Source organism: Molothrus ater, chromosome 9 (genome assembly GCF_012460135.2).
Source record: "Molothrus ater isolate BHLD 08-10-18 breed brown headed cowbird chromosome 9, BPBGC_Mater_1.1, whole genome shotgun sequence".
Lineage (NCBI taxonomy): Eukaryota > Metazoa > Chordata > Aves > Passeriformes > Icteridae > Molothrus > Molothrus ater.
The window spans coordinates 13,587,649-13,603,147 of record NC_050486.2 but is presented as its reverse complement, the minus strand read 5'-3'; the positions used below and the strand labels follow the sequence as shown (position 1 = coordinate 13,603,147).

General features: G+C 40.3%; 1 long non-coding RNA gene across 1 annotated transcript in view; it reads left to right on the top strand.

Annotated features, from left to right (window-relative positions):
* The window catches only part of LOC129046774 (uncharacterized), a 124,105-nt gene that overhangs the window by 100,062 nt on the left and 8,544 nt on the right, over positions 1–15,499 (top strand). Inside the window, exons 15-16 of the long non-coding RNA XR_008508543.1 lie at positions 1,375–1,604; positions 8,579–8,721. This is a non-coding gene — a long non-coding RNA (uncharacterized LOC129046774). The remainder of the gene's footprint in view (positions 1–1,374; positions 1,605–8,578; positions 8,722–15,499) is intronic.

The window sequence follows — 15,499 nt, the reverse complement described above, 5'->3', positions numbered from 1 at the left end:
CAGTTCCCTCTGAGTTGAGAGGCATCCAGCACCTGATGCAGCACTGCTCCCCTCAACAGCTCAGGAACTGCCCTTGGCCCACGGCACTGCTCTCTGTGCTGCCATGAACAGATGTAATTCTCTGATCACATCTCTCATTTGTGCGTTGGTTTTGAGCTAATGATGTGTTTCTGTGTGCATACCTAGGGGAAAGGAAAAAAAGGTAATACTGGAACTCCTCCTTCATTTTGGACTGTATAGCTCAGACCTGCTGTGGAGGTACTGCACACAGCACTGCTGCTGTGCCTGGGTTTTTATGAAGTCATTGGAAAGATTTAATTAAAACTGTTTTCTAGATTTCATCTTCTGCAGGAATGGTCTTTTAAAGATTCTACCCGTGGGGTATTGTTTATCCAATTTAAGGTATTGAAATGCAGAATATTATTCTGGTATATTTATTCTGTGGAAATCTAGACTTAATTTTTTCCCTAAACAGTTTGCCATTATGTGGAGGAGGCACAGTGCATGTTCTGCAACTGCTATGAGAGGTGAGATTGAAATGAGTTTGATTTGTTGCTGCATTTTATCTAAAGCCTGCAGGTAATTTGGCCTCATTGTGTCTGAACATCATAAGTATTTATTGTTTTTCTATTAAAACATTTCCATAGATATCACTGTCACTTATATTGTTCTGTATTTAACTAAAAATAAGTTTTCCTCCTTGAGATTTTCTCTAGTTCTGGTCACAGTACTTCTGCTCCATTTGTCCACACAAGCTATTCACTCAGTCTCTGGTGCTTGCTGGCAGGGTTTGTTTAGGAATTGAATATTGTGATATGTTCACAATATATCACAATATTCAATTGGGTGTTCCCACAAGTGCACCATGAAGGCATAGATCTTGCACTGCCATTGCACCAGCACTCAGATTCCCCAAGTTTCTCAGCTGACAATCCAATGTTTTGTTACCTGTGCTGGTGCTGTAATGGAAACACCTTCTGCTCTCCTGTGCTGGAAATCCCATTTTCAGACTCAGTTGCCCCACAGCTCTTTTCCCCACACATTATCCTGGTTTTGCAGCCTCCTCTGCTTCAGGGACTTTCTCACCACATAGTCAATTGATGTTTCTTACTGAAAATTGAGCCACAGTAAATATCTGACATGATCAATTCTGTTCACCCACAAAATATGACTGGCCCTTTTCCTCAGATCCCAATCAATGCCTTCTCCTTTTGATTTGCTTTACTTTCTACCTTACACTTACTTTTTTCTGCAGCCATATTCCTCAGTCATTCCCTAGCTCTATTCAGAGGAGTTTGTACCTCTCCTGTGCAGAATGCCTCCAAAGTCAGAAGCTCTTTCTTTGGGTAAAATGCAGTCCTCATGTCTTTGCAGACCTTCTCCCATGCCAGAAGCTCTCCTCCCTCTCAGATACTTGTCCTGGTCTAGCCTGCTCCCATCTCCGTGAGACTCTTCCTGTTCTTGCCTAGCCCCAGACCTTGGTGTGGTCTGTCAGCCCTGCATCTTTCACCCTTCCAGGCAGGTGGACAGGTCCCAGGAGATGCAGCTGCAGGGCCATGACCAGCTCTGCCCACCCTGCTGGGGAGTGACCAGAGCAACTCCTGGTATGTATCTGATTTTAAACTTGTATGCTTTTGATTGACATGCACAAAACCGTACCAGCTCCTACCCTTACGGTATAATTTCCCCCGGTTAGTTTTCCTTTTCCTGTATGGTGCCAGTTCTGTATTGTTACTCATTTTTTGTATCCTTTATCATATTTGTCAGTAAGTCTCCAGCAGACACAAAGCAGCAGGCTCTGTTTGCAGCAGTACAGCTACCAGAGCTTGGCAAAATAGCAGTGCAAAATCATTTGCATTAGAGCTAATAAAGACAGCTGGAATGGGCCCCAAAATATGTTCAATAAACCAATAAGAGTGACTGCTGTTTATACTCCTACTTTAGCAAAACTAACTGGTTTTCATTCAATGTTTATAGTACTGTAATTGTGTAGTGTAGTATTTTCCTGCCATTTAAAACTAATATAATGGTCAATGCCTGTCTTTAAATGCCGACAGTTTGCTAACAATTTCCGGTCTCATGCCTTGTGCATTTTATTTCCTCTATATGAGGGGAGGGTGAATGTCTCACCATGTACTTTGCTGTAACTCCTGGTAAATGCTGTTTCTTTTATAGTGGCCATTATAGCTATCAGCTTGGGGAATAAAAGCACGTTGTGGTTTTTTTAACCCCAATTCCTGCATTCAAAATTATCCAGAAACCTTCTGGAGGAGTAGAGAGATCATAATTTAGGAAAAGAAATATATGAATTAACCAGTTAACGGCATTCTTTGAAATTCTAGACGCTAACATACTGCTGTAGCTTCCTTCTGCATTCCCCCTAGCAAGTTTAGCTTATCTGTCCCATGGAAATGATTTATTTAAAATAGAAGTGTCAGACCTTGAGACAATATTATCCTACCAAATCTAAATGTCTTGGAAATGCATGCTTATTCTGAAGCATGTACATATTGGCTTCCATAAAAGAATATGCCTATTTTTTAGCTTGCTTGATGCATGCCAGCAGTTTTTTATAAAGAGGATAACTGATAGACATTCTTAATAATAATGAAAAATAAATAACATCCCTTTCTCACAATGCTTGACAATGCAAGGATACTGTACAGGATTATATAGGCAAAAGTAAGAAGCAGAATTTTCCTTTACCCTCTGTCATACATGAAACAACAAATCAGTCCATACTAAGTTCATTTAGCCATATTTTACATCTTCTAGAACTGGAATTGTGTAGCCTACAAAACAATTTATATTTTATCTGTACCATCTAATTAATTAAATGGCCCCAGAGTACCAGACTCACAAATCTCGTTAATAGCTGAATACAGAAATAAAGACTGTTCAACCCTACTAGAATAATATTTGCATATCTCCACCTGCGATGGGTAATAAGTACCTGCCACAAATCAGAATTATGAATTTTGCACGCCTAACAAAACCGCAGGGGAAATTATACCTCAGACATTCCATAATAATTGCAGCTAAGCTGTTTAGTGCCATCCACTTATTCTGCCTGAAATGTTTAAAGCAGCAACAGTTGTAAATGAATTCAGGCACACATTCAAGAGAAAATGTTTTAAAAAGTTTTTCTGTCTTGCCATATGTAATTATCTTTATAGAAATGTTCATCTACAAGTTATAACATGCTCACATTTAAAATTGCAAATTAAAAAGTAAGCTACTCCAATTAAAGTACATTTTATATGAACATCCTTGTAAGTTTACTATGATTATACAGGAAACAGTTTGGGCCATGTTTATCCCATTGATCTCCCAGAATTGGTGATCTGTTCTATAAACGACTGCAGCAAGGGGTTTGATTTTTCAGTGCTTCTTTCCCCAATAACAAGTGATTCCTGGGGGAGAGTTAACCATTAAGGCTTGGACAGAAACGTACTGCAAAGTGGGTAGTCTTTCATAGGCTGGGGAATTGGGACATTAAAGTAGGCAGAGTCAGTTTCCTCTGGTTTGTTTATTTTCGTGACAGAAGTGGAAACTTCATATGTAGTATAGCTGGAGTAATAGTGAGATGCTGGTGGCCTCATCTTCTGGTTGGGAGGGTAAAGGAATGATAATGCCTGACTTTATATAACAATAGGATTTGGAGAGAGCCCAAGAGTTCTTTAGAAGCACAGGTCCTGCTCAATCAACTGCATTAGGACAACTCTGGGAGCTGGTTCATGAACTGCTTGCTTCAGGAACAGAGGTTGGTCTGTGGATGGGGTATGGACCAGCCACTGTGTGTGAATCTGCTGCTTGGGCACTGTGGGACAGCTCCCACTTTATCAACAGATGCTAAGAGCACGCAGTGCATGTTCCACCTCTGTCTTGGGTGAAGGCACAGAGACATGGGACAGCACCTGTCCCTGTGGGATCTCTGGTCCCAGCCTGCCACTCTGCAGGAGCTGGCAGGGGACACAGCTATGCTACTGCCAACATGAGGCATTAGGCAGCAAACTGGTGGTGACAGCCCTGCTGCCTCTTGTGATATGTATGCATGAATTGTTATATTACAGACTTTAGAGAAGGCAAGAGTCCAACAAAAATAACTCCTCCTTCACTCTGGGTCTCACTGAACACTTGGTGTTTTATGAAGAGCTAGACTTCCCCTTTTTGCAGCAGAGGTGAACAGAGCCAGAACTGCACTGTGAACTGTATTTGTGATCACTGAAATCAGCTTACAATTTTAAAGCTAGTCTTCTGATTTTGGAGTATTTTCTCTTAGTAATGCATAGCACAAGCAAGCCTGCATATGTACATTTAGGCTGCAGGTGAGAGTACACTTGAGGGAAGTGAGAGGGGAACCCCATTTCCATCAGATGAGAAGGGCAGAGACAGCCCAGAAGAAGGCATTTGGAAGGTGCAGATCAGGCTGTCCATGAGGAAACCATATCCTGGAAGGGGACTGGCAGTTTGGGTAAGCATTCAAATACATCCCTTTGTAGACAAGCAAACTCACCTCAGGGTTAGGTTTATGTTATTTTAGCACCAGTCACTGTGGCCTTACAACATGCAAATATAACCTCACTGTAATGTTTGCTGTCATTCTAGAAGAGGAGCAGGAGAAGCCAGGAGAGGACTGCTCCTGGAGAGGCAGTGGTGCCCTCTGCCAAGCCCTGCCAGTGACACACAGCCCCAAGGGAACAGGCCCTGGAGTACTGCAGCTCCTGAGCCTGGAAACTTCCACATCTGTATGCTGGAAGGGGAGCACTCATTTTGCCAGTGTTTTAGTAAAGGATTAAAAAATAATTAGAGTTTATATATGTTCAAAAGGAAGGGGCACGGTGGAGCAAGCCACAAGAAGATGATTAAGTCAGGTTGATTGGCTCTGCCTAGAATGACAGCAGTGAGTGTGAAGGTTTAGGAAAATAACTGATAGCCTATTACCATGATTAAATGCAGCTTAACACTTCTTTTTGTATTTTAGAGGACCAACAGATGAGGTCCCTATGGATTTTCTTTTCCTATTACATAAAATGGCTATAGAAGCTGAACTATAATCCCTCACTAACTTACATATTAGCCCAGGGCAATAAAGATGTTTTTATTGCAGGCAGATTTCATGAAAAGTTGTTCAGTTTTATCTCTGAGTACTGTAATGTGCTGAAGGCATTTAAGTGTCCTGTTGGGACACTCTGTCCTGAAAAGCAGTTACTCTCAAAAGGACAGCAAGGTCATTGGAAAAGCTGTATTTTCTGCCAGAGGATCCTGCCCTTTCCCCTCAGTTCATCTGCCACTTTTTTGTCTTGGTTGTGAACAGAAGCCAAGCCAGACTGTCAGACTGCAATCCCTGCTTGCACCCTGATGGATGCAGATCCAGCACCAGGCAAACATGGTTGAAAGGGAGGCCCTGGTCCTCTGGCCAGCTTCCTCCAGCTTTGCCAAGTCTTCCTTCCACTCCTCCTGCCAGCAGTAAAAGATTCTGTGTCTCTGCAGCAAGGTTTCAAGTTTTCAGTTCACGCCTGTTACCTGGGCTGTTCCCCAAAGCAGCAGGCTGGTTCCCTGCCATAACTTGCCACTTCTCCTGTCTTTTCTAGGAGGAGTTAAAACCTGTAACCCAACTCCCATCATCTTAACTTGATTTTTGACAGAACCCTTTTCTCTAACCTTGGCAAATGCAGCAGTAGTTCAACCATCCCTTCCCCAACAGCTCTTGCTGTCCAGGCTGCCTCCCTCTGCCCGTCCCTCCTGGCTAATTCCCTTGATTGCACAGATAACATAACCCACCTGTCATCTTTCACCCATCACTTGGTATCAGACTGCAACTGTCTCTTGGCTCTCACTGTCATTACAGGATGGTTACATTTTTATCAAGACCTTCATGCCTTTTCCTCTTATTCCTGCACTTTCTCTCTGTTCAGCTGGCAGTGGCACATCATAATTACCCATAAACCTGGTTTCTAGCTGGGATTCAGTGCTGCACGTTTTTTTCTGTGGTTTCTATGGTTGGAGGACTGTTGGCAGTTCAGGGATCCTCTCTTCCTCTTGGATGTTCCCTGCTCCTCCACAGAGACTACATCTTTCTTTTGGATTTTGTTGTCCAGTTCCATACTTATAGAAGCTCAAATACATGCAAAAAATGTGAGGGTATCCCCTCTCTAGAGCCAAAGACTTTATAATCTTTGCTAGTAGCTAATAGCCATCAGGAAGTGCTAATTTACTACTCCATCCATGCAGCAGTGTATGGTCTTAGCAGCAGTGCTGCTTGGGCTGAGTCCCCTTCCAGTTGTATTCATATCAGCTGGCCTCTGTCTGGAAGGCAGATGAGGAGCTGGCATTAGTGTTTCTTTCCATAAACTATTATGCAGAGAATAATCTCTGATTGATGAGGTCGTGCCCCACTACCTTACAAAGAAACACATGTGTCTTTCCTAGGTTTAAACATAAGGCCATACTTGGCAATCAGTCAGCAGTTTCTCATTGACTGTGACTGGCAGGGATTTTTATTATGCTTGTTTTTGGTTTTGTTTCCTTCATTTATCTAAATCTAGGAAATATTTCTATTTAATCTTTCAATCTATAAAAAGTACAGATTTCATCTTATAAGATGCTTTAAGTATGCATAATAAAATGATGGTTTTCCCTTTACCTTGCACATTCCATTCATATTGTAATTTTTTGTTCGAGCTTAAGCAGTCTGTGTTTCATTAAAAAACCCCACACTATTCATATTTCTTTCATCCCTTATAAGATGTTAAAAGCAATGTTGCTTTGATGAAATTTGGCAGGTAAGACGATCTAGTTGAATCATCTCAAACCCCTGGAGTTTTGGGCCTCCAGCTATTATAGTAGAGCAGCTATGAGTATTCAGAAATTGGTCCTTTGTTTGCACTGCATTTCCGAGCCATCTGTAGCACACAAAAGCCACAGCTCTCTTTATAGTTCAGAATGAATATTTAAAAGTTCACTTTTAGGTTTTATTTGTAGCACTTCACATCTTCCTATCCCATCTGTCTTGTGTCTCAGAACAGTTACATTCTACTGTACTAGGCAATGGCAGTACTTGGTCTTAGAACCACAGGTAAATGGTGGTTCCTTTCCGTTTGATATCAGAGTGTGTAGTGTGTGATCAGGATCTGCACTGAGCGCATATGTGTTTATTTATTCCCATGCACTAAATTTTTATTTTATTATTAACAAGAAGCTGCAAATATCAGGTCATCCAGTCTGAAACTTTCCTGCAGAAAAAACAAGCAAGTGCATGAGTGCTGCTGGCCCCAGCTGGAGTAGCCTGGCACTGTGGCCAGCACCCACCCCACACTGGGGAAGCTGTCCTTGGACCCTTGTGCTGAGCCTCTACTTCCACAGTGGGGCTGGGAAGTGACAGGTGCCCTTGGGAAAAGGGAAGGCACAAGGATACGTCACAGTGAGAGGGAACTCGTGTCATCTGGTGTGGAGGAGGCTGTAGGGAAAGGGGTTGGAGCTGCTCACTTCAGATGGTGTCAGCATATGCATTTGTATATTTTCATATATATGTTCATGGAAAATTTAGTAAGAGCTTCTCTAAATTGCAGGAAAATACCTCGTTGTAGTAATTTACCCTGTTAGAGGTTAATACTTGTTAGAGTATTATCATCTAGTTGTATCAGGTTCAGTATTTTGTATCTAAACTTTAGCTACCTCTGACAACAATGTGCCATTTTTTTTCTCTTCTACGTTTAACTAGATCCCTGAAGTCACCTCTTTTGAGTCAGAGGTATGAAAAGAAAAGCAACATATCTTTCAGAAAAAAAAATGAGGATCATCTGCCTCCCATTAAGTTATTCTTCAGTTTTGTTAAATTGATGATCCCTTGTTTTTATTTTGTGCCCTGTCCTGGGCATGGATGGGACATCCTGGTGCAATGTTTGTTAGACTTCTTGAGGTGTAAATGAATCATTGCCCTTAATGGAGTTCTTACTTTTTTTTTCAATATAGAAGTATATAAATTTATACATGTGTATTTATGTGTATGTATGTGTATATATGTGTAGCACCATCCCTTTCTAGAAAAAGAAGTGAAATTTGTAGGTTAACACATATCACTATGAAAAACTTTTCTATCTCAACAAGACCTTAAATATAACAATCACATTGCAATTCACCATGAAAGTTCACCTAAGAGTTATGTTGTCTCATTTGAAATAGAATTAAAGTGAATGAATGAAGACTACAGTACCCTGAACTGGGGTCCTGGGATTAACTAAAGAACAAGAGCTTGTAAAGCCACCAGGTGAGGTTCTTCAGTGTATATTATATATTGCCATCTCATGAGATAAACTTAAAAGGGTAAGAAGTATTCATGTTTTTGTACTGTCATTGTTTAATAAAATTTAAAAGAATTGTTTTAGAACAAGCAATTCTTAAAGATTTGATGGTAATTGAAAGTAGGCTGCATTCCCATGAAGATAAGGGGTTTTTTTTGCAGTGGTGGGCCTTTTCCTAATGAAAGGCAGCCTCACCTTCTGGCTTTGCACTTCGTTACATGTTCCTAATTTTTTTTTGCTTAGGCTTTAAAGTAATGAGCTTCTCTTTTCCACAGATCTCTGTCATCTTCTGCTAGTGCTCCCTGGAGAATAGATGGTCAAAAAGTGAACTGTTTTACTGGTTGCATATTACACCCAATTCTTGAGTCTGTGCACGGCCTACACAACCATTGCTGTTGCTTCAAACAAGCAGTCCTAAGTAAGTATGAGAATTTCACTTCAAATGTTGTTTTGGTTATTTATTATTTGGGGAACTTTTGTTGTATAATGTAAAATAATAATAATGTAAAATTGTATAATGCTCCCAAAGCACTTTTTACTGTGAGCAGCTCATCTCCCTCGGCTGCAGGAGTGTCATGGGGATGAGCAGGCGATGCCTGTTTAGAACTTCTTGTGGCTGGGAAAGAACTGTGCTAGAGGTAAGGAAGGCATGATAAAGGCATTTATTGTACTGTGTCTATCTATTGCACAAGAGCTCTGCTTTACTCTGCTTTTGTATGGAAATGGGAAATAAGCTTTAATATTCAGATTGCACAATCTAAGCTATAAAGAATCTAGAGGAAAGGTGAAAAAAGAGAATAATTTAGCTGTTAGTTTCATTTACTTTGGGAAATGAGTGGGGCAAAAGAAAGAAACTATGGGGGATGGGAATGAAAGCTCCTCTGGCTGGATAGCCTGAGTTAGTTTGTTAAAGACAAAACTTGCAGTGTTGTTTGTTAACATGAGCTGGCCACTGTTAGCTAAACATCAGGTTTTTGCAAAACTCTTCAAGTGAGGGCTTTCGCTTCCCCAGCAGAAAGAAAAAGTATCACTCTTTTCCTCATAATAAAAGTAGAAAACATAATGGAGCCTCAGACCATGTCTTGTGAAGGAAACGCACTTAAACCCAAACATAACAAAAACGTCTTTCTCTGGGGAGCTCTGTACCCTTTAGTCTCCAGCTGACCTACCTCGCCCCATTGGAAAGGCCTGAGCTCCCCAGTGAGCAGTCAGGACTCTGGAAGCATCTGGCAGCCTTTGCTCTGACTAATACTTAAAAGTCTCTAGGGCTGCCTAGTCTCTGGAAATTTTTTTTTCCATTTATTCTTTTATGAAACCTTTGTTCCTTCCACAGAGTTGTGTGGCTGATCTATTGTGAATCTTTGTTCTATATGGTGTTTTTAATCCTTTTCCTTAGTGTGTGTAAAAAGCTGCAAATTTTCTGTGCCTTGCCTGTCTTTATCCTCAGCAGTGAGGTTCCTTCCACAGCAGTAAGTCAGCGGGGTGGAACGACTGCTCTGCCTGGCTGCTGCCTGCCCATTTGTGCAGGTTGTCCAGACCTGTTCAGCTTTTTCTGCTCTGTAGTGCATTTAAATATTAAGGTGGGATGGGTTCTAGTCCAGGATTTCTTAAAATGGGAACCTGGACTTAGGTACCAAAGTAAATTCAGAAATACTGAAGCTTTGACTGCTGTCAAAAGAGCTTCTTCATAGTTTAAATTTTGCAAGAGATTGTTTTTTAGGCATCTCAAGCATTAATTTTAGAAACCTGGTTTTAGATACCCGAGATTTTTTGATCTGGCCCTGATGTAGTGTAGGTACATGGTGTAGTCTGTCTGAGCAGAAAGGTGCTGGATTGGGTTTCTGTCCTACAAGCATACCCATGCTCCCCTCTCCAGCCTCGCACACCAGGAGCATGCAGACAATGGCAGTGTTTCTCACTGAGCTCATGCTGTCTGATGGCACAATCCAACTGCTTCAGTGTAAATCAAAAAGATTTTTAAAATGTGCAGGTGTCAAGTGCTGACAGAACAAGCAATTAAAAATACAGGAACTGTTAGATCCTATGAGAGCATCTAACCTGCATTTTTCAATTAATTCCAGCTGTTTTTTTCCTCCTCTTCAAAAAGGAGGACCTGTGGCTGCTGTGTGCCTGGCCTGAGAAAGCCAGCACACGTCTCCAAGGGCTTTCTGAAATGTCGTTGTATAATTTTTCTTTTAACATGAGCTGGGGTAGCTTAGGGACCAGTTTCTTTGGGATAGCTAATTCTGAATATTCAGCAAAGTTCTTAATTTTCAAATATTTTGCCTTCAATGTCATTCAGTATCAAGTGGTGTGACCAGTTGGGGTGAGAGGAGAAAGACAGTTCTCTTGAAGTTCTGAACCCTAAGATGCAGCTGCTTTTCCTGGCCAGTTGTCAGCACCATGGTGCATTGAGGATGAGGAGGGCTATGGAGAATGAGGCAGAACATATTTTTGCTGTCCCAGCAGCCTGGACTTTCTCCCATAGAGGAGGGGGTGTCCCGACCCCCAGCTTGAGCAGTCTGCTCTGGTGGAAGAGGATGGGCAGAATTGTGGGTCCAGCTGGGCCACAGCTACAGACTAAGGTTGAACTTAAGTGCTGTTTTATCAGGGTTTTGTCAGGCTGGGACATGCTCACTCTGAGTGTGCAATTGCACTTCCACACTTGGTGTGGTCTGTGCTAAAGGCTGGAAGAGGAAAAACTGAAATAGAGAGACCAAGGGCAAGGATGAAAGTCCTCACTCCAGAGTATTGCTGTATTTGGTTTTTTTACCCACTGTAATTTGTGAATGGCCAGGTTAGGTCAGAAATGCCTTTCTGTGCAACATGGCTGGAGCAACAGCCCGAGTCCTACTCTGCCTGGTGCTGCCAGCCTACCTTTATCCTTGTCCTCCATTAGGAAGTTGTGTAAGTCATCTCAAAATCAAGAGGATAACAAATGTACATTTGAAGTCCTAGCATTAAGGTACAAAATATCTAGAGGATGCTTTAAAATTGTTAGGTTTTATTCAAATTTTCCTTTCATAGCGTGATCAGCATTTGGTGCCCTGTATCTGACATTTAAATGAATATTCATGTAAATTTTGTAAAAGAATAAATGGTAGACAATAGGAGGTTCATTGGTAGTGATTATGATTAATGCTGAAAACAAGAATATGCACCTCAAACCACATGTGTGATTTTCATAGATCAGTTTATGAAATTGCAGAGAAGCAGGATATTCAAATATTTACTTGTTTTTGTAAACCCAAAGAGATTTTTAAACCACATGTTCACTGTACTTCCAGAATTCCATCAGGCTGCATGTATGCACTTCTTAGTCCTTAAAACTAGTAAGATGTCATTAAAACATTCATTGACACAGCCACTGTCTACGTTAGCTAGACCTTCAACATTATTAATTCAGCTCTCCCTGCATTTGCATGCAGCACCTCAACTACAAGGCTTTAATGCTGTTCTCTGTTTTGTTCTGCTGTCAGGTATTCAGCTCTGGTGTCTTCTTCACTGAAGAATTTCTATATTACAGCTCTGAATACAGTCTGTTTTGTATGCTCATGAACTAGCTCTAGGACTCAACCCTCCTGTATTTTATATTCTGCACTGGTTAATTTTTCATTTCTCTGGCACCTTGGTGAAAAGTAGTCAACACAGTTAACAATATACATTGTGCAACAATAAATATTTTATTGGCTATATAATCTGCACAATTCACAAGTTTGATTTTTTGCTGGGAATTTGAATAAATCTATAATTTTGAATATTTGGTGAAAACTCATTTTTTATAGTATGCACTATAATCACTGTAAAATGTATGATCTGGTTTTTAATGGGAGCTGTAGACATTACCTTTACTTTTTTCCTTAACATTGCTAAACTCTAATAAAGCTATTTTATAGGCAGAGTAGTTTGGAGCAAGAGATACAGAGGTTTCACCCTGGGAACAGTATATAATTCATATACTAGTAAATTACAGTGTATTCCTTACACAAGATAGCAGTAAGGAGTATCTTTTTTCAAATGTGTCTAAATGCCTATATATCTACTTTATATATAAATTTGTTGTACAGTTTTTTGGTTTTGTTGTGTTTCTTGTTTATGCTGTTGGAACAAACAGATTTCTTTATTTATGTCTAGCTTGTGATTCCTGTCCTTGTCTTAAGCCCCTTGTAATTAAGGAAGAAATTCTGTTCTTTTCTACCCCAGCATTTCCCATCTATATTGTGTTTCTGTTCATGGTTTCATAATACAGGAATGTAGGGATGAAGATTGCTTGGTTTCCTTATATATTAATAGATTAGGTTTTTAATGTTGCACACACCTAGAAACTGTACTTGATCCAGGAGACAAAAAGATAAATTACTCTGTATGCAGGGTATTGAACTCCTATCACTATATTGTGATATATTAATTCTTTTTTTAATGCATTCATCCTCACTGTGTGCCTATGAGATAGGGAGTCTAAGTCATAGTTATCTCAAAGATGGGGGATTAAGCCACAAAAAACCCCTAAGCAACTTGACTAAGGCTGCACAGTGTGTTTGGAGCAAAATAGAGAGTGATCAGAGCTCTGAGTGGTGATGTTAAGTATGGGATCACTCCCCCTCTGTTCCAAGGCTTCAGCTCTTGCCTCAGAAGCTATGCTTTCATTCTGTTTGAATAAAATTCCATTTGAAATAAACCAGTATTTTTAAATGAAAGTATCATAGTCTGCAAGCCAACCAAGGGATTTTAAATATCATTTTACTGGGAATGTAATTCCCCATCATTTTCCCCTGTGACTTCTGTGTTTTTGGAACTATTGACCAAGTCTCTTGATGGAGCATAGCAACACTGGTGCCTATTTGAATATAAACAAGTTTATGACAAGAAGATGGAGCAGCTGATTTTTGTGGAAGGATTTTAAGCACACAGGGAGAAAAACATTTTCATGTCCTCCAAAGGATGAGTGAAAAAAGGAGAAAATGAACAATGCCTATCAGAGCAAAGTTACTTAGCATAGCTGGCTGCATTTAGGATAGTGAGTGCTTTCCAGAGAGGAGTAATGAAAGCTCAGGTGCTCCAACAGTTTGCAATGAGACTGGCAAATGTGTTCAGAAAAGAATCTGTGATTAAAGAGTGTCTGTTCTGATTATAATGTTTGTTACTGTGAAAGAAACTCATATTTGGTAATGCATTGGTTCCAAAACTGGTAACCTAAATATTGATGAATGTTTGCAAAATTCTGCAGTAAGGTGCATGGTTTAGAATTCCCTCAGGTAAGACGAAGTATCAGTTGTTTCTCCCAGATGAAGATAAATGTGTTTGCTGTTGACAAAATAGTTGTCTTTATTCTTGTAATGGAGGACTTTAATACTGCTTCTTTTAAATGTCATCTACTTTCCCAATATCTTTCTTTTCCACCTTATCTGCTCTCAAAAACTCAGGATGAGATCACTGAACGTGAGCAATTGTTGAAGTTTCATAAACCTCATTTTGCCTCTTTGTGTGCACTCAGTGACCAGAAGGTGTTTACAATCACTTTGAGGGTGGTTCTTGTTCTGACAGTCCCCTCCATGAGGCTTGCCACTGAACTGAATGGGCTGTGCACAGGACACTGCCTTGTGTTTTAGCTGGCAACTGTAACCCACAGATAGAGGAATTCAATCATCTTCCTACACTAAGTAGTGCAATTTATTTGCTTTTAGACCTATGGATCTTTGTGAAAACTCCTTCTGCATTGTCTCCATCTTCTACTATCCGACTTTTCCGGCTCTAATCATCCTTTCCCAGCTCTTCCTATTCCTTGTTAAAGATATGGCTGTCACTGAGCTGCCCCTTGCTTATCATCAGCAAACCCACCTTTCAGAAAGATGTACCTTTTTGGCATGTCTGAAGTCAGTAAGATTTAGCCTTGTCATCCTTTATGAGAGTCCCATCATTGACTATAACCCCATGGTTGACTGCTGTGTTATGCAGAACTAGGCAGGCTGCAAGGATGTCAGATGTGGTATTGAGTCTGTGCTTTGACAATTGGAAAAGACACTGAGAATGAGATTTCACAATCCCAGAAGACCTTTGAGTGATCAATGAATTCTGAGTAAGTGAACTAGTAAGTGAACTTCTGCTGGTAGAAGGGCAAAATCAAATTAGATCCGTCAGCTGTTTCTGTCCTGGATAGCCACTGTCACCTAGAAATTATACAACAAAAAAGTAACTAAATATGATGTATGAGACAGGGAATCAATGATGTGTTAGAATAAATGCAATGTAGCAGTAAATCAAGCATCTAAAATACAAACCATAATCTAAAAATGTTGCCAAGGAGAAGACATTTTCTGTTTTCAAAATTCATGAAAATTAGGGCTGAACAGACTGGGGAATAAATCCTGTTCAAAGTTCACTTAGTAAACTAGTGATGTTATGAGACTGAGCTTTGATACACTTGTGCAATACAGGCTCATCACATTACAAGTTGGCATTCTGATGTGAAAACGCTTGTCTCATTATGAATAATTGACAGAGCACATGATGTTATTCACTACAGGAGCCTATTAACTGAGCATTGGCAGCAGGATATAGTTGCAGGGAATAGCCTTAAATGTAAGATAAAGGGTATTAACTAATCCTTGTAGTTTCCATTCAGCTCTGAGGACAGTGGTGACCTGCCCTGATGCGAGTAGGTTGCTGTGGTCAGTCTGGAGAACGCCTTCTCAAAGGCTGTGCTGTACCCTGAGGCTTCTCAAGTGTCCAACATTCTGCATTTAAGGAGGGAATTGGTATTGAAGTGGTGCCACTGTCTACAACTAGTGTTTATTTAATTTCTGTGAAGTGTTGCAGAGAATAACATCCCCTAAAGATCAAAACTGCTTGTGCTTGGCCATATGCCTGTGTTCTGTGATGTTCACCACTTCCCTCTCTGCCTGATGTGTCAGTGAATGTTGGTCATTGAAAGAGGCAGCTGAGTAGGATCTAGTGATAACTATGGCTTGAGAAAGTTGAAGTCATAATATAACACTCAGATCTGAATTAACATCTTCACATCATAAGTTATTATGCAGAGAGGTAGGAACTAGAAAATTTTTTTTGTTTATTTATTTTGTTTTCTTCCCCTAGGAGAAAGAAATTATATTCGCAACTTATAGCTCTAAGGCCCTTAATTGGTTTACAATCAATCTGCAATTGTTCTTTGTTCTTCAGGGAGAAGAAAGCTTAAAATA